At 32.9% G+C, this 18,924-nt stretch overlaps 1 non-coding gene across 1 annotated transcript; it reads right to left on the bottom strand.

Moving 5' to 3' along the window:
* Positions 1 to 7,674: 7,674 nt before the first annotated feature.
* Positions 7,675 to 7,781, bottom strand: LOC135700060 (U6 spliceosomal RNA). Its single transcript, XR_010517565.1, has one exon. It is a non-coding gene; the product is annotated as a U6 spliceosomal RNA (small nuclear RNA).
* Between the last annotated feature and the right edge of the window lie 11,143 nt (positions 7,782 to 18,924).

Below are 18,924 nucleotides of genomic sequence, written 5' to 3'. Positions count from 1 at the left end.
CCATTACTCAGATGTTAAACACACAATCTGTAATCACTGATGACTAAAGGAATATCAGTATGCAAACAAACTGACAAACAAGAATATAAAGAAAAACAAATCCATACATATTTAGTATAATTGTGTTACGACGAAGGCGAAAAACTGATTAGGATATTATCATTAGACAACAACACACAAAAATCGAGTTGAAGTTCAGCTACTCTCAAATAGTCTCCCGTGTATATTACCAAAAATCACAACATCCATCACATAAACAAAAATGACATTGCTCGTATGTATAACCATGTGGAAAAATTAAGTTTCTTCATCGTGTTCGCAACCGGATGTAGGCTCTAAGATGCATGTATTCTCAGAATCAAAATATATTACATTGAAGAAGGATATAAAGTTTAAATCATAACTGAAGTGGGGTACAACAGCTACAATAGCAATCGAAGACAAAAAAAAACAAACAAAAAAAAAAAGAACAGCAACAATATTGAATCATTAAAATTACGAGACAACAATAAAGATACGTATATTAAACTGTTGAAATACGAAGTTATTTTTGTACTTATTCGAAAGGCCTTTCCAGAAGGTTGTTTACCTTTATTTGTGTTCGAAATCTTTAGTCACGGATCTTTAATCACGTTTATCTACTTAAACGTTCGAAGTGTTCAAAATCAGACTTAAAGTGTTCAAATCTCATGACCTTTGAATGATTCAATCATTTTTGAGCATGTTGAACTACATGTAGCATTTTTTCGGACAATCTTCGGACAAATGACCAGGACCTTTGATGTCATGACGAATTAAATTTCAAGAATTATTGCTTTCCTTAAACTCATTATTTGTTCCAAATTAAAAATACATTACATTTCATTTTATCCTAGGTGCTCCAGTTACTACAGTAACTTACCAGCTTTAATTGTTATGATATATATCTAAGTGTTTTTACATTGTTCCTGCCTTGGCAATTCAGCATTTTAAACAGGTTTTTAAAACCTGAATGTCAGTATAACAATTGAAATCTTAAAACAAAAAACTAACACTAAATCTTATCTAAGTATAAAGGGAATTAATCGCTGCAATTGAGGATTGCAAGGATTTTTGCCTGAAATTAATAATTATTTTGTTGGACATTTGTTCTAAAGTCTCAAAATTCTAAATTCTATGCACTTCGGTAGTACTTTACCAGGGAGGCAACTTCAAAATCAATCCTTTGAAGTGCTTTTTTCCTGGAAGTGCAACAACTAGACCATATTGGCATGGCGTAAAGCATAGCCGATCTAAAACCTTTTTTAAATATTAGAAGTTTATTCGTCAGGCAAAATTTTGATTTCCTGTTTATAAAAGTATACAAACATTTTATGTATTTGCTACATTTGGCTTGAATGCCCTCAATGTAATCTTTAAAAGTTAATTTTTGGTCAAGTACTAATCCAAGATATTTCACTTGGTTTGACCAGTAAATTGGAACTGCGTTCATAATGACTGTGTGACTACTACTAGGTTTCGAAAAGGAAGCTCTAGGCTTATGTGGAAATATTATAAGTTGAGTTTTTAAAGCGTTGGGAGAAATCTTCCATTTTTGTAAATAAGAAGAGATAATATCTAAACTTTTCTGCAGTGCTGCAAATAACACGAAGACTTCTTCCAAATCAGGGAGGTCCAAAGTGAAAATGTTATACAATATAGGTCCAACAATGCTACCTTGAGGAACTCCTGCTCTAAAAGGTAGTCGATTAGATAAGAATTTTAATAATTTGCCAGAGTTCTGTCAGTTAAATAATTTTTAACTAATTTCATAATATAAAGTGGAAAATTAAACTTTTTCAATTTAGCAATCAAACCTTCATGCAAAACACTGTCGAATGCTTTTTCTATATCTAGAAGAGCAACTCCAGTTGAGTAGCCTTCAGATTTGTTTGAACGAACTAAATTGGTAACTTTTAAGAGTTGATGAGTAGTTGAATGCCCATGGCGAAATCCAAACTGCTCATCTGCAAAAATTGAGTTCGTATTGATGTGAAGCATCATTCTATTTAAAATTATCTTTTCAAAAAGTTCACTTATTGAAGAAAGCAAACTTATTGGTAGCTACAAGCTTCAGCTGGATTTTTATCCGGCTTCAAAATGAAGAATTTAGACATATGACGGGTAAGTTTCTGAAGGTCACCCATGTGAAAATTCTTTTGCTGCTTTACGCATTGGAATGGCAAATAGGCAGCTATAAACGTAAGTCATCCAATTTTTGTTTCAACAGAAATTCCCAAAGTTTCAAAAACTTTAGTTTCAATTGAAGAAAGAATTTTATGTTTGATTCGTCTATGAACAATGATGGTAACGCCACCACAGGGTCCATCAAGACGATCATTTCTATAAATGAAATAATTTGCGTTCCTTTTAACCTTATGGTCAGGGTTAAGAAACGTTTCAGTTATAACGACAATATGCACGTTATTAACTCTCAAAAAGTTAAATAGCTCGTCTTCGTTATCTTTAAGAGATCGAGCATTCCAATTTGGAATATTTAAAGCTTTAAAATCAATTACTGAATTTCAAAGTCATGACAATATTGTTTGCAAATTTTACTCCAGTTTGAATAGCATCAAACATGGAGTTAGATTTAAGCATATCAGAAATCATGTCAATTAATGATTTGTGTAAAAATTCCATTTTAGGAGCAGTAATGCTTCCTAAGTCAAAATTTTCAAAATTTCCGTTAGAATAACGTTGGTTAGTATTTTGATTTCTACCCGATGCAGTGGCAGCATACATCGCTGAACATTGTAAGCAGCGAGTGGAGTAGGTATAGATGAAAAATTTGAAGCAGGGGTGATATTTGTACCTAAGGGTACGAATGTAGAATTTGTTCCTTGTTGTCCGTTGTTAACGTTGTATATGAGAAAGTTTGAACATACTGAGAGGTAAGCACATATCATCGGTAAGAGACGTGTGTGAGAAAATTTGCGAAAAAATCTAAGTGTGGGATTTGAACCCACAATTCCCATTAAGTACATGGCGTGAAAACAAGGTAATCCAAAGGGGAAGCCTGGCTCACGGCTCCCCCATGAGACAAGCCAATGAGTCTTAACACCTGAAATCTGATGTCTGTGTTAGGGAATCTGAACTTTTTTTTTGTGCGCTTTGTAGTTACTACTCCAATATGGTTAAGTTTGCAATAACCTCTACTTGTAGAAACAATTTCATGCTTATCTGACGGTTGGGGTTAGAGATAAACCTATTTGCCTGTTTTAATTTTGTGTAATAAACCTATTACGATTTTAAAAAAATAAACGGCACAACTCATCAAGCTCAAATTTTTACAGAAGGCAATTGGTAATGACTTCTACTTGTAGAAAAAATTTCAGACCAATCTGATGTTTGTTGTTAGAGATAGAGTGATTTCCCCGTTTTACGTTTGTTGTGGAATAATTATACTTTTTCGTTTAATAAACCTATCACGATTTTTTAAAAATTAACGGCACAACTCATCAAGCTGAAATTTTCTCTGAAGGCAGATGGTAATTACTTCTACTTGTAGAAAAAATTTCAGGCCAATCTGATGTTTGTTGTTTGAGATAGAGTGATTTCCCCGTTTTACGTTTGTTGTGGAATAATTATACTTTTTGTGTAATAAACCTATCACTATTTTTAAAAAAATAACGGCACAACTCATCAAGCTGAAATTTTCACAGAAGACAGTTGGTAATGACTTCTACTTGTAGAAAAAAATTCAGGACAATCTAATGCTTGTTGTTTGAGATAGAGTGATTTCCCCGTTTTACGTTTGTTGTGGAATAATTATACTTTTTTGTGTAATAAACCTATCACTATTTTTTAAAAATTAACGGCGCAACCCATCAAGCTGAAATTTTCTCTGAAGGCAGATGGTAATGACTTCCACTTGTAGAAAAAATTTCAGGCCAATCTGATGTTGATTGTTTGAGATAGAGTGATTTCCCCGTTTTACGTTTGTTGTGGAATAATTATACTTTTTTGTGTAATAAACCTATCACTATTTTTTAAAAATTAACGGCACAACTCATCAAGCTGAAATTTTTACAGCAGGCAGTTGGTAATGACTTCTACTTGTAGAAAAAATTTCAGGCCAATTTGATGTTTGTTGTTTGAGATAGAGTGATTTCCCTGTTTTACGTTTGTTGTGGAATAATTATACTTTTTTGTGTAATAAACCTATCACTAATTTTTAAAAATTAACGGCACAACTCATCAAGCTGAAATTTTCACAGAAGGCAGATGGTAATGACTTCTACTTGTAGAAAAAATTTCAGGCCAATCTGATGTTTGTTGTTTGAGATAGAGTGATTTCCCCGTTTTACGTTTGTTGTGGAATAATTATACTTTTTTGTGTAATAAACCTATCACTATTTTTTAAAAATTAACGGCACAACTCATCAAGCTGAAATTTTTACAGCAGGCAGGTGGTAATGACTTCTCTTTGTAGAAAATTTTTCAGGCCAATCTGATGTTTGTTGTTTGAGATAGAGTGATTTCCCCGTTTTACGTTTGTTGTGGAATAATTATACTTTTTTGTGTAATAAACCTATCACTATTTTTTAAAAATTAACGGCACATCTCATCAAGCTGAAATTTTCTCAGAAGGCAGTTGGTAATGACTTCTACTTGTAGAAAAAATTTCAGGCCAATCTGATGTTTGTTGTTTGAGATAGAGTGATTTCCCCGTTTTATGTTTGTTGTGGAATAATTATACTTTTTTGTGTAATAAACCTATCACTATTTTTTAAAAAATAACGGCGCAACTCATCAATCTGAAATTTTCTCTGAAGGCAGATGGTAATGACTTCTACTTGTAGAAAAAATTTCACGCCAATCTGATGTTTGTTGTTTGAGATAGAGTGATTTCCCCGTTTTACGTTTGTTGTGGAATAATTATACTTTTTTGTGTAATAAACCTATCACTATTTTTTAAAAATTAACGGCACAACTCATCAAGCTGAAATTTTCTCTGAAGGCAGATGGTAATGACTTCTACTTGTAGAAAAAATTTCAGGCCAATCTGGTGTTTGTTGTTTGAGATAGAGTGATTTCCCCGTTTTACGTTTTTTGTGGAATAATTATACTTTTTTGTGTAATAAACCTATCACTATTTTTTAAAAATTAACGGCACATCTCATCAAGCTGAAATTTTCACAGAAGGCAGATGGTAATTACTTCTACTTGTAGAAAAAATTTCAGGCCAATCTGATGTTTGTTGTTTGAGATAGAGTGATTTCCCCGTTTAACGTTTGTTGTGGAATAATTATACTTTTTTGTGTAATAAACCTATCACTATTTTTTAAAAATTAACGGCGCAACTCATCAAGCTGAAATTTTCTCTGAAGGCAGATGGTAATGACTTCTACTTGTAGAAAAAATTTCAGGCCAATCTGATGTTTGTTGTTTGAGATAGAGTGATTTCCCCGTTTTACGTTTGTTGTGGAATAATTATACTTTTTTCTGTAATAAACTTATCACTATTTTTTTTAAATTAACGGCACAACTCATCAAGCTGAAATTTTTACAGCAGGCAGTTGGTAATTACTTCTCTTTGTAGAAAAATTTTCAGGCCAATCTGATGTTTGTTGTTTGAGATAGAGTGATTTCCCCGTTTTACGTTTGTTGTGGAATAATTATACTTTTTTGTGTAATAAATTTATCACTATTTTTTAAAAATTAATGGCACAACTTATCAAGCTGAAATTTTTATAGAAGGCAGATGGTAATGACATCTACTTGTAGAAAAAATTTCAGGCCAATCTGACGGTTGGGGTTAGAGATAGAGTGATTTCCCCGGTTTACTTTTGTTGTGGAAAAAATTAATTGAAGATTTTTAACAAAAGAAAAGCAGTCTTCATATAGGACATTAAAAACCATCTCGGATTGTTGGTTGTTCTTAGTAACGTTCAACCTGCTTGCAAACGGGGTGATTGGGTTTAGAATCGAAAAAAAAAATCGGCGTAGAAACTACCTTATTAAAAAGGGGAAGCCTGGCTCAAAGTTTCCCCATGAGACACGGCAATGAGTCTTAACACCTGAAATCTGATGTCTGTGTTAGGGAATCCGAACTTTTTTTTTTTTTTTTGCGCTTTGAAGTGACTATTCTATAATGGTTGAGTTTGCAATAATTTCTACTTGTAGAAACAATTTCAGGCCAATCTGAAGGTTGGGGTTAGAGATAGAGCGATTTGCCTGTTTTACTGTTGTGTAATAAATCTATTACGATTTTTTTTTAATTAACGGCACAACTCATCAAGCTGAAATTTTCACAGAAGGCAGTTGGTAATGACTTCTACTTGTAGAAAAAATTTCAGGCCAATTTGATGTTTGTTGTTTGAGATAGAGTGATTTCCCCGTTTTACGTTTGTTGTGGAATAATTATACTTTTTTGTGTAATAAACCTATCACTATTTTTTAAAAATTAACGGCACAACTCATCAAGCTGAAATTTACTCTGAAGGCAGATGGTAATTACTTCTACTTGTAGAAAAAATTTCAGGCCAATCTGATGTTTGTTGTTTGAGATAGAGTGATTTCCCCGTTTTACGTTTGTTGTGGAATAATTATACTTTTTTGTGTAATAAACCTATCACTATTTTTTAAAAATTAACGGCACAACTCATCAAGCTGAAATTTACTCTGAAGGCAGATGGTAATTACTTCTACTTGTAGAAAAAATTTCAGGCCAATCTGATGTTTGTTGTTTGAGATAGAGTGATTTCCCCGTTTTACGTTTGTTGTGGAATAATTATACTTTTTTGTGTAATAAACCTATCACTATTTTTTAAAAATTAACGGCACAACTCATCAAGCTGAAATTTACTCTGAAGGCAGATGGTAATTACTTCTACTTGTAGAAAAAATTTCAGGCCAATCTGATGTTTGTTGTTTGAGATAGAGTGATTTCCCCGTTTTACGTTTGTTGTGGAATAATTATACTTTTTTGTGTAATAAACCTATCACTATTTTTTAAAAATTAACGGCACAACTCATCAAGCTGAAATTTTCTCTGAAGGCAGATGGTAATGACTTCTACTTGTAGAAAAAATTTCAGGCCAATCTGATGTTTGTTGTTTGAGATAGAGTGATTTCCCCGTTTTACGTTTGTTGTGGAATAATTATACTTTTTTGTGTAATAAACCTATCACTATTTTTTAAAAATTAACGACACAACAAATCAAGCTGAAATTTTCACAGAAGGCAGTTGGTAGTGACCTCTACTTGTAGAAAAAATTTCAGGACAATCTAATGCTTGTTGTTTGAGATAGAGTGATTTCCCCGTTTAACGTTTATTGTGGAATAATTATATTTTTTTTTTTTTTTTTTAATCTTTATTATAGAGATTTTTAGCCTGGGGCTAGTTCATCTCTTTAGTCATAGGTGAGGCCTCAGAAGGAGAACCTCCTACGGAGTTGTTTGACAAGTAGCATAACAATTTGATCGTTTTCCCTTAGTGACTATATAGGGGGACCACCATCATGAGGGTCAAAGACTCATCCCATGTGGTGTCCCTCCTGCTGCTGAAAACTGTAAAATACAGCTTTCCTGGCTCTTCGCAAAAAAAACAAGTTAAAAAACATGGAACGATGACCTGAACGAGACGACACCGTGACGAGGTCCAAAGGCTCATCCCGTCTGGTGCCGTCCCGACAGCTAGCAGAAAACAAAAAAAATGTGGAACGCTTCACGATTTTGCGTGTCATCCTTGCGCAGGGGCCATGCTAATCTTCTCTGTATCGTTCCAATTTTAGTATATGTCCAGCCGAAGCTAGGACAAGGAATAATTATACTTTTTTTGTGTAATAAACCTATCACTATTTTTTAAAAAATTAACGGCACAACTCATCAAGCTGAAATTTTTACAGCAGGCAGTTGGTAATTACTTCTACTTGTAGAAAAAATTTCAGGCCAATCTGATGTTTGTTGTTTGAGATAGAGTGATTTCCTCGTTTTACGTTTGTTGTGGAATAATTATACTTTTTTGTGTAATAAACCTATCACTATTTTTTAAAAATTAACGGCGCAACTCATCAAGCTGAAATTTTCTCTGAAGGCAGATGTTAATGACTTCTACTTGTAGAAAAAATTTCACGCCAATCTGATGTTTGTTGTTTGAGATAGAGTGATTTCCCCGTTATACGTTTGTTGTGGAATAATTATACTTTTTTGTGTCATAAACTTATCACTATTTTTAAAAAATTAATGGCACAACTAATCAAGCTGAAATTTTTATAGAAGGCAGTTGGTAATGACATCTTTTTGTAGAAAAAATTTCAGGCCAATCTGATGTTTGTTGTTTGAGATAGAGTGATTTCCCCGTTTTACGTTTGTTGTGGAATAATTATACTTTTTTGTGTAATAAACCTATCACTATTTTTTAAAAATTAACGGCACAACTCATCAAGCTGAAATTTTCTCTGAAGGCAGATGGTAATGACTTCTACTTGTAGAAAAAAATTCAGGACAATCTGATGCTTGTTGTTTGAGATAGAGTGATTTCCCCGTTTAAAGTTTATTGTGGAATAATTATACTTTTTAGTGTAATACACCTATCATTATTTTTTAAAAATTAACGGCACAACTCATCAAGCTGAAATTTTTACAGCAGGCAGTTGGTAATGACTTCTACTTGTAGAAAAAATTTCAGGCCAATCTGATGTTTGTTGTTTGAGATAGAGTGATTTCCCCGTTTTACGTTTGTTGTGGAATAATTATACTTTTTTGGTGTAATAAACTTATCACTATTTTTTAAAAATTAATGGCACAACTAATCAAGCTGAAATTTTTATAGAAGGCAGTTGGTAATGACATCTACTTGTAGAAAAAATTTCAGGCCAATCTGACGGTTGGGGTTAGAGATAGAGTGATTTCCCCGGTTTACTTTTGTTGTGGAAAAAATTAATTGAAGATTTTTAACAAAAGAAAAGCAGTCTTCATATAGGACATTAAAAACCATCTCGGATTGTTGGTTGTTCTTAGTAACGTTCAACCTGCTTGCAAACGGGGTGATTGGGTTTAGAATCGAAAAAAAAATCGGCGTAGAAACTACCTTATTAAAAAGGGGAAGCCTGGCTCAAAGTTTCCCCATGAGACACGGCAATGAGTCTTAACACCTGAAATCTGATGTCTGTGTTAGGGAATCCGAACTTTTTTTTTTTTTTTTTTTTTTTTTTTGCGCTTTGTAGTGACTACTCCATAATGGTTGAGTTTGCAATAATTTCTACTTGTAGAAACAATTTCAGGCCAATCTGAAGGTTGGGGTTAGAGATAGAGCGATTTGCCTGTTTTACTGTTGTGTAATAAATCTATTACGATTTTTTTTTAATTAACGGCACAACAAATCAAGCTGAAATTTTCACAGAAGGCAGTTGGTAGTGACCTCTACTTGTAGAAAAAATTTCAGGCCAATCTGATGTTTGTTGTTTGAGATAGAGTGATTTCCCCGTTTTATGTTTGTTGTGGAATAATTATACTTTTTTGGTGTAATAAACTTATCACTATTTTTTAAAAATTAATGGCACAACTAATCAAGCTGAAATTTTTATAGAAGGCAGTTGGTAATGACATCTACTTGTAGAAAAAATTTCAGGCCAATCTGACGGTTGGGGTTAGAGATAGAGTGATTTCCCCGTTTTACGTTTGTTGTGGAATAATTATACTTTTTTGTGTAATAAACCTATCACTATTTTTTAAAAATTAACGGCACAACTCATCAAGCTGAAATTTACTCTGAAGGCAGATGGTAATTACTTCTACTTGTAGAAAAAATTTCAGGCCAATCTGATTTTTGTTGTTTGAGATAGAGTGATTTCCCCGTTTTACGTTTGTTGTGGAATAATTATACTTTTTTGTGTAATAAACCTATGACTATTTTTTAAAAATTAACGGCACAACTCATCAAGCTGTAATTTTCTCAGAAGGCAGTTGGTAATGACTTCTACTTGTAGAAAAAATTTCAGGCCAATCTGATGTTTGTTGTTTGAGATAGAGTGATTTCCCCGTTTTACGTTTGTTGTGGAATAATTATACTTTTTTGTGTAATAAACCTATCACTATTTTTTTTAAATTAACGGCACAACTCATCAAGCTGAAATTTTCACAGAAGACAGTTGGTAATGACTTCTACTAGTAGAAAAAATTTCAGGCCAATCTGATGTTTGTTGTTTGAGATAGAGTGATTTCCCCGTTTTACGTTTGTTGTGGAATAATTATACTTTTTTGTGTAATAAACCTATCACTATTTTTTAAAAATTAACGGCACAACTCATCAAGCTGAAATTTACTCTGAAGGCAGATGGTAATTACTTCTACTTGTAGAAAAAATTTCAGGCCAATCTGATGTTTGTTGTTTGAGATAGAGTGATTTCCCCGTTTTACGTTTGTTGTGGAATAATTATACTTTTTTGTGTAATAAACCTATCACTATTTTTTAAAAATTAACGGCACAACTTATCAAGCTGAAATTTTCTCTGAAGGCAGATGGTAATGACTTCTACTTGTAGAAAAAATTTCAGGCCAATCTGATGTTTGTTGTTTGAGATAGAGTGATTTCCCCGTTTTACGTTTGTTGTGGAATAATTATACTTTTTTGTGTAATAAACCTATCACTAATTTTTTAAAATTAACGGCACAACTCATCAAGCTGAAATTTTCTCTGAAGGCAGATGGTAATGACTTCTACTTGTAGAAAAAATTTCAGGCCAATCTGATGTTTGTTGTTTGAGATAGAGTGATTTCCCCGTTTTACGTTTGTTGTGGAATAATTATACTTTTTTGTGTAATAAACTTATCACTATTTTTTAAAAATCAATGGCACAACTTATCAAGCTGAAATTTTTATAGAAGGCAGTTGGTAATGACATCTACTTGTAGAAAAAATTTCAGGCCAATCTGACGGTTGGGGTTAGAGATAGAGTGATTTCCCCGGTTTACTTTTGTTGTGGAAAAAATTAATTGAAGATTTTTAACAAAAGAAAAGCAGTCTTTATATAGGACATTAAAAACCATCTCGGATTGTTGGTTGTTCTTAGTAACGTTCAACCTGCTTGCAAACGGGGTGATTGGGTTTAGAATCGAAAAAAAAAATCGGTGTAGAAACTACCTTATTAAAAAGGGGAAGCCTGGCTCAAAGTTTCCCCATGAGACACGGCAATGAGTCTTAACACCTGAAATCTGATGTCTGTGTTAGGGAATCCGAACTTTTTTTTTTTTTTTTTGCGCTTTGTAGTGACTACTCCATAATGGTTGAGTTTGCAATAATTTCTACTTGTAGAATCAATTTCAGGCCAATCTGAAGGTTGGGGTTAGAGATAGAGCGATTTGCCTGTTTTACTGTTGTGTAATAAATCTATTACGATTTTTTTTAATTAACGGCACAACTCATCAAGCTGAAATTTTCTCAGAAGGCAGTTGGTAATGACTTCTACTTGTAGAAAAAATTTCAGGCCAATCTGATGTTTGTTGTTTGAGATAGAGTGATTTCCCCGTTTTACGTTTGTTGTGGAATAATTATACTTTTTTGTGTAATAAACCTATCACTATTTTTTAAAAATTAACGGCACAACTCATCAAGCTGAAATTTTCACAGAAGACAGTTGGTAATGACTTCTTCTAGTAGAAAAAATTTCAGGCCAATCTGATGTTTGTTGTTTGAGATAGAGTGATTTCCCCGTTTTACGTTTGTTGTGGAATAATTATACTTTTTTGTGTAATAAACCTATCACTATTTTTTAAAAATTAACGGCACAACTCATCAAGCTGAAATTTACTCTGAAGGCAGATGGTAATTACTTCTACTTGTAGAAAAAATTTCAGGCCAATCTGATGTTTGTTGTTTGAGATAGAGTGATTTCCCCGTTTTACGTTTGTTGTGGAATAATTATACTTTTTTGTGTAATAAACCTATCACTATTATTTAAAAATTAACGGCACAACTCATCAAGCTGAAATTTTCTCTGAAGGCAGATGGTAATGACTTCTACTTGTAGAAAAAATTTCAGGCCAATCTGATGTTTGTTGTTTGAGATAGAGTGATTTCCCCGTTTTACGTTTGTTGTGGAATAATTATACTTTTTTGTGTAATAAACCTATCACTATTTTTTAAAAATTAACGGCACAACTCATCAAGCTGAAATTTTCTCTGAAGGCAGATGGTAATTACTTCTACTTGTAGAAAAAATTTCAGGCCAATCTGATGTTTGTTGTTTGAGATAGAGTGATTTCCCCGTTTTACGTTTGTTGTGGAATAATTATACTTTTTTGTGTAATAAACCTATCACTATTTTTTAAAAATTAACGGCACAACTCATCAAGCTGAAATTTTCTCTGAAGGCAGATGGTAATGACTTCTACTTGTAGAAAAAATTTCAGGCCAATCTGATGTTTGTTGTTTGAGATAGAGTGATTTCCCCGTTTTACGTTTGTTGTGGAATAATTATACTTTTTTGTGTAATAAACCTATCACTATTTTTTAAAAATTAACGGCACAACTCATCAAGCTGAAATTTTCTCTGAAGGCAGATGGTAATTACTTCTACTTGTAGAAAAAATTTCAGGCCAATCTGATGTTTGTTGTTTGAGATAGAGTGATTTCCCCGTTTTACGTTTGTTGTGGAATAATTATACTTTTTTGTGTAATAAACCTATCACTATTTTTTTAAAATTAACGGCACAACTCATCAAGCTGAAATTTTCTCTGAAGGCAGATGGTAATGACTTCTACTTGTAGAAAAAATTTCAGGCCAATCTGATGTTTGTTGTTTGAGATAGAGTGATTTCCCCGTTTTACGTTTTTTGTGGAATAATTATACTTTTTTGTGTAATAAACTTATCACTATTTTTTAAAAATTAATGGCACAACTTATCAAGCTGAAATTTTTATAGAAGGCAGTTGGTAATGACATCTACTTGTAGAAAAAATTTCAGGCCAATCTGATGTTTGTTGTTTGAGATAGAGTGATTTCCCCGTTTTACGTTTGTTGTGGAATAATTATACTTTTTTGTGTAATAAACCTATCACTATTTTTTTTAAATTAACGGCACAACTCATCAAGCTGAAATTTTCACAGAAGACAGTTGGTAATGACTTCTACTTGTAGAAAAAATTTCAGGCCAATCTGATGTTTGTTGTTTGAGATAGAGTGATTTCCCCGTTTTACGTTTGTTGTGGAATAATTATACTTTTTTGTGTAATAAACCTATCACTATTTTTTAAAAATTAACGGCACAACTCATCAAGCTGAAATTTTCTCTGAAGGCAGATGGTAATGACTTCTACTTGTAGAAAAAATTTCAGGCCAATCTGATGTTTGTTGTTTGAGATAGAGTGATTTCCCCGTTTTACGTTTGTTGTTGAATAATTATACTTTTTTGTGTAATAAACCTATCACTATTTTTTAAAAATTTACGGCACAACTCATCAAGCTGAAATTTTCTCTGAAGGCAGATGGTAATGACTTCTACTTGTAGAAAAAATTTCAGGCCAATCTGATGTTTGTTGTTTGAGATAGAGTGATTTCCCCGTTTTACGTTTGTTGTGGAATAATTATACTTTTTTGTGTAATAAACCTATCACTATTTTTTTTAAATTAACGGCACAACTCATCAAGCTGAAATTTTCTCTGAAGGCAGATGGTAATGACTTCTACTTGTAGAAAAAATTTCAGGCCAATCTGATGTTTGTTGTTTGAGATAGAGTGATTTCCCCGTTTTACGTTTTTTTGTGGAATAATTATACTTTTTTGTGTAATAAACTTATCACTATTTTTTAAAAATTAATGGCACAACTTATCAAGCTGAAATTTTTATAGAAGGCAGTTGGTAATGACATCTACTTGTAGAAAAAATTTCAGGCCAATCTGACGGTTGGGGTTAGAGATAGAGTGATTTCCCCGGTTTACTTTTGTTGTGGAAAAAATTAATTGAAGATTTTTAACAAAAGAAAAGCAGTCTTCATATAGGACATTAAAAACCATCTCGGATTGTTGGTTGTTCTTAGTAACGTTCAACCTGCTTGCAAACGGGGTGATTGGGTTTAGAATCGAAAAAAAAATCGGCGTAGAAACTACCTTATTAAAAAGGGGAAGCCTGGCTCAAAGTTTCCCCATGAGACACGGCAATGAGTCTTAACACCTGAAATCTGATGTCTGTGTTAGGGAATCCGAACTTTTTTTTTTTTTTTTTGCGCTTTGTAGTGACTATTCTATAATGGTTGAGTTTGCAATAATTTCTACTTGTAGAAACAATTTCAGGCCAATCTGAAGGTTGGGGTTAGAGATAGAGCGATTTGCCTGTTTTACTGTTGTGTAATAAATCTATTACGATTTTTTTTTAATTAACGGCACAACTCATCAAGCTGAAATTTTCTCTGAAGGCAGATGGTAATGACTTCTACTTGTAGAAAAAAATTCAGGACAATCCGATGCTTGTTGTTTGAGATAGAGTGATTTCCCCGTTTAACGTTTATTGTGGAATAATTATACTTTTTAGTGTAATACACCTATCATTATTTTTTAAAAATTAACGGCACAACTCATCAAGCTGAAATTTTTACAGCAGGCAGTTGGTAATGACTTCTACTTGTAGAAAAAATTTCAGGCCAATCTGATGTTTGTTGTTTGAGATAGAGTGATTTCCCCGTTTTACGTTTGTTGTGGAATAATTATACTTTTTTGGTGTAATAAACTTATCACTATTTTTTTAAAATTAATGGCACAACTAATCAAGCTGAAATTTTTATAGAAGGCAGTTGGTAATGACATCTACTTGTAGAAAAAATTTCAGGCCAATCTGACGGTTGGGGTTAGAGATAGAGTGATTTCCCCGGTTTACTTTTGTTGTGGAAAAAATTAATTGAAGATTTTTAACAAAAGAAAAGCAGTCTTCATATAGGACATTAAAAACCATCTCGGATTGTTGGTTGTTCTTAGTAACGTTCAACCTGCTTGCAAACGGGGTGATTGGGTTTAGAATCGAAAAAAAAATCGGCGTAGAAACTACCTTATTAAAAAGGGGAAGCCTGGCTCAAAGTTTCCCCATGAGACACGGCAATGAGTCTTAACACCTGAAATCTGATGTCTGTGTTAGGGAATCCGAACTTTTCTTTTTTTTTTTTTTTTTTTTTTTGCGCTTTGTAGTGACTACTCCATAATGGTTGAGTTTGCAATAATTTCTACTTGTAGAAACAATTTCAGGCCAATCTGAAGGTTGGGGTTAGAGATAGAGCGATTTGCCTGTTTTACTGTTGTGTAATAAATCTATTACGATTTTTTTTAATTAACGGCACAACAAATCAAGCTGAAATTTTCACAGAAGGCAGTTGGTAGTGACCTCTACTTGTAGAAAAAATTTCAGGCCAATCTGATGTTTGTTGTTTGAGATAGAGTGATTTCCCCGTTTTACGTTTGTTGTGGAATAATTATACTTTTTTGGTGTAATAAACTTATCACTATTTTTTAAAAATTAATGGCACAACTAATCAAGCTGAAATTTTTATAGAAGGCAGTTGGTAATGACATCTACTTGTAGAAAAAATTTCAGGCCAATCTGACGGTTGGGGTTAGAGATAGAGTGATTTCCCCGTTTTACGTTTGTTGTGGAATAATTATACTTTTTTGTGTAATAAACCTATCACTATTTTTTTTAAATTAACGGCACAACTCATCAAGCTGAAATTTACTCTGAAGGCAGATGGTAATTACTTCTACTTGTAGAAAAAATTTCAGGCCAATCTGATGTTTGTTGTTTGAGATAGAGTGATTTCCCCGTTTTACGTTTGTTGTGGAATAATTATACTTTTTTGTGTAATAAACCTATGACTATTTTTTAAAAATTAACGGCACAACTCATCAAGCTGTAATTTTCTCAGAAGGCAGTTGGTAATGACTTCTACTTGTAGAAAAAATTTCAGGCCAATCTGATGTTTGTTGTTTGAGATAGAGTGATTTCCCCGTTTTACGTTTGTTGTGGAATAATTATACTTTTTTGTGTAATAAACCTATCACTATTTTTTTAAAATTAACGGCACAACTCATCAAGCTGAAATTTTCACAGAAGACAGTTGGTAATGACTTCTACTAGTAGAAAAAATTTCAGGCCAATCTGATGTTTGTTGTTTGAGATAGAGTGATTTCCCCGTTTTACGTTTGTTGTGGAATAATTATACTTTTTTGTGTAATAAACCTATCACTATTTTTTAAAAATTAACGGCACAACTCATCAAGCTGAAATTTTCTCTGAAGGCAGATGGTAATGACTTCTACTTGTAGAAAAAATTTCAGGCCAATCTGATGTTTGTTGTTTGAGATAGAGTGATTTCCCCGTTTTACGTTTGTTGTGGAATAATTATACTTTTTTGTGTAATAAACCTATCACTATTATTTAAAAATTAACGGCACAACTCATCAAGCTGAAATTTTCTCTGAAGGCAGATGGTAATTACTTCTACTTGTAGAAAAAATTTCAGGCCAATCTGATGTTTGTTGTTTGAGATAGAGTGATTTCCCCGTTTTACGTTTGTTGTGGAATAATTATACTTTTTTGTGTAATAAACTTATCACTATTTTTTAAAAATCAATGGCACAACTTATCAAGCTGAAATTTTTATAGAAGGCAGTTGGTAATGACATCTACTTGTAGAAAAAATTTCAGGCCAATCTGACGGTTGGGGTTAGAGATAGAGTGATTTCCCCGGTTTACTTTTGTTGTGGAAAAAATTAATTGAAGATTTTTAACAAAAGAAAAGCAGTCTTCATATAGGACATTAAAAACCATCTCGGATTGTTGGTTGTTCTTAGTAACGTTCAACCTGCTTGCAAACGGGGTGATTGGGTTTAGAATCGAAAAAAAAAATCGGTGTAGAAACTACCTTATTAAAAAGGGGAAGCCTGGCTCAAAGTTTCCCCATGAGACACGGCAATGAGTCTTAACACCTGAAATCTGATGTCTGTGTTAGGGAATCCGCACTTTTTTTTTTTTTTTTTGCGCTTTGTAGTGACTACTCCATAATGGTTGAGTTTGCAATAATTTCTACTTGTAGAATCAATTTCAGGCCAATCTGAAGGTTGGGGTTAGAGATAGAGCGATTTGCCTGTTTTACTGTTGTGTAATAAATCTATTACGATTTTTTTTAATTAACGGCACAACTCATCAAGCTGAAATTTTCTCAGAAGGCAGTTGGTAATGACTTCTACTTGTAGAAAAAATTTCAGGCCAATCTGATGTTTGTTGTTTGAGATAGAGTGATTTCCCCGTTTTACGTTTGTTGTGGAATAATTATACTTTTTTGTGTAATAAACCTATCACTATTTTTTAAAAATTAACGGCACAACTCATCAAGCTGAAATTTTCACAGAAGACAGTTGGTAATGACTTCTACTAGTAGAAAAAATTTCAGGCCAATCTGATGTTTGTTGTTTGAGATAGAGTGATTTCCCCGTTTTACGTTTGTTGTGGAATAATTATACTTTTTTGTGTAATAAACCTATCACTATTTTTTAAAAATTAACGGCACAACTCATCAAGCTGAAATTTACTCTGAAGGCAGATGGTAATTACTTCTACTTGTAGAAAAAATTTCAGGCCAATCTGATGTTTGTTGTTTGAGATAGAGTGATTTCCCCGTTTTACGTTTGTTGTGGAATAATTATACTTTTTTGTGTAATAAACCTATCACTATTTTTTAAAAATTAACGGCACAACTCATCAAGCTGAAATTTTCTCTGAAGGCAGATGGTAATGACTTCTACTTGTAGAAAAAATTTCAGGCCAATCTGATGTTTGTTGTTTGAGATAGAGTGATTTCCCCGTTTTACGTTTGTTGTGGAATAATTATACTTTTTTGTGTAATAAACCTATCACTATTTTTTTTAAATTAACGGCACAACTCATCAAGCTGAAATTTTCTCTGAAGGCAGATGGTAATGACTTCTACTTGTAGAAAAAATTTCAGGCCAATCTGATATTTGTTGTTTGAGATAGAGTGATTTCCCCGTTTTACGTTTGTTGTGGAATAATTATACTTTTTTGTGTAATAAACTTATCACTATTTTTTAAAAATCAATGGCACAACTTATCAAGCTGAAATTTTTATAGAAGGCAGTTGGTAATGACATCTACTTGTAGAAAAAATTTCAGGCCAATCTGACGGTTGGGGTTAGAGATAGAGTGATTTCCCCGGTTTACTTTTGTTGTGGAAAAAATTAATTGAAGATTTTTAACAAAAGAAAAGCAGTCTTCATATAGGACATTAAAAACCATCTCGGATTGTTGGTTGTTCTTAGTAACGTTCAACCTGCTTGCAAACGGGGTGATTGGGTTTAGAATCGAAAAAAAAAATCGGCGTAGAAACTACCTTATTAAAAAGGGGAAGCCTGGCTCAAAGTTTCCCCATGGGACACGGCAATGAGTCTTAACACCTGAAATCTGATGTCTGTGTTAGGGAATCCGAACTTTTTTTTTTTTTTTTTTTTGCGCTTTGTAGTGACTACTCCATAATGGTTGAGTTTGCAATAATTTCTACTTGTAGAAAAAATTTCAGGCCAATCTGAAGGTTGGGGTTAGAGATAGAGCGATTTGCCTGTTTTACTGTTGTGTAATAAATCTATTACGATTTTTTTTTAATTAACGGCACAACTCATCAAGCTGAAATTTTCACAGAAGGCAGTTGGTAATGACTTCTACTTGTAGAAAAAAATTCAGGCCAATCTGATGTTTGTTGTTTGAGATAGAGTGATTTCCCCGTTTTACGTTTGTTGTGGAATAATTATACTTTTTTGTGTAATAAACCTATCACTATTTTTTAAAAATTAACGGCACAATTCATCAAGCTGAAATTTACTCTGAAGGCAGATGGTAATTACTTCTACTTGTAGAAAAAATTTCAGGCCAATCTGATGTTTGTTGTTTGAGATAGAGTGATTT

Source organism: Ochlerotatus camptorhynchus, unplaced genomic scaffold, assembly GCF_037179485.1.
Source record: "Ochlerotatus camptorhynchus isolate MF236.1 unplaced genomic scaffold, CSIRO-AGI_Acam_v1.1 ptg000127l, whole genome shotgun sequence".
NCBI classification, from domain to species: Eukaryota; Metazoa; Arthropoda; class Insecta; order Diptera; family Culicidae; genus Ochlerotatus; species Ochlerotatus camptorhynchus.
The sequence above is the reverse complement of the archived record's forward strand: the minus strand, read 5'-3'. Positions and strand labels throughout refer to the sequence as shown.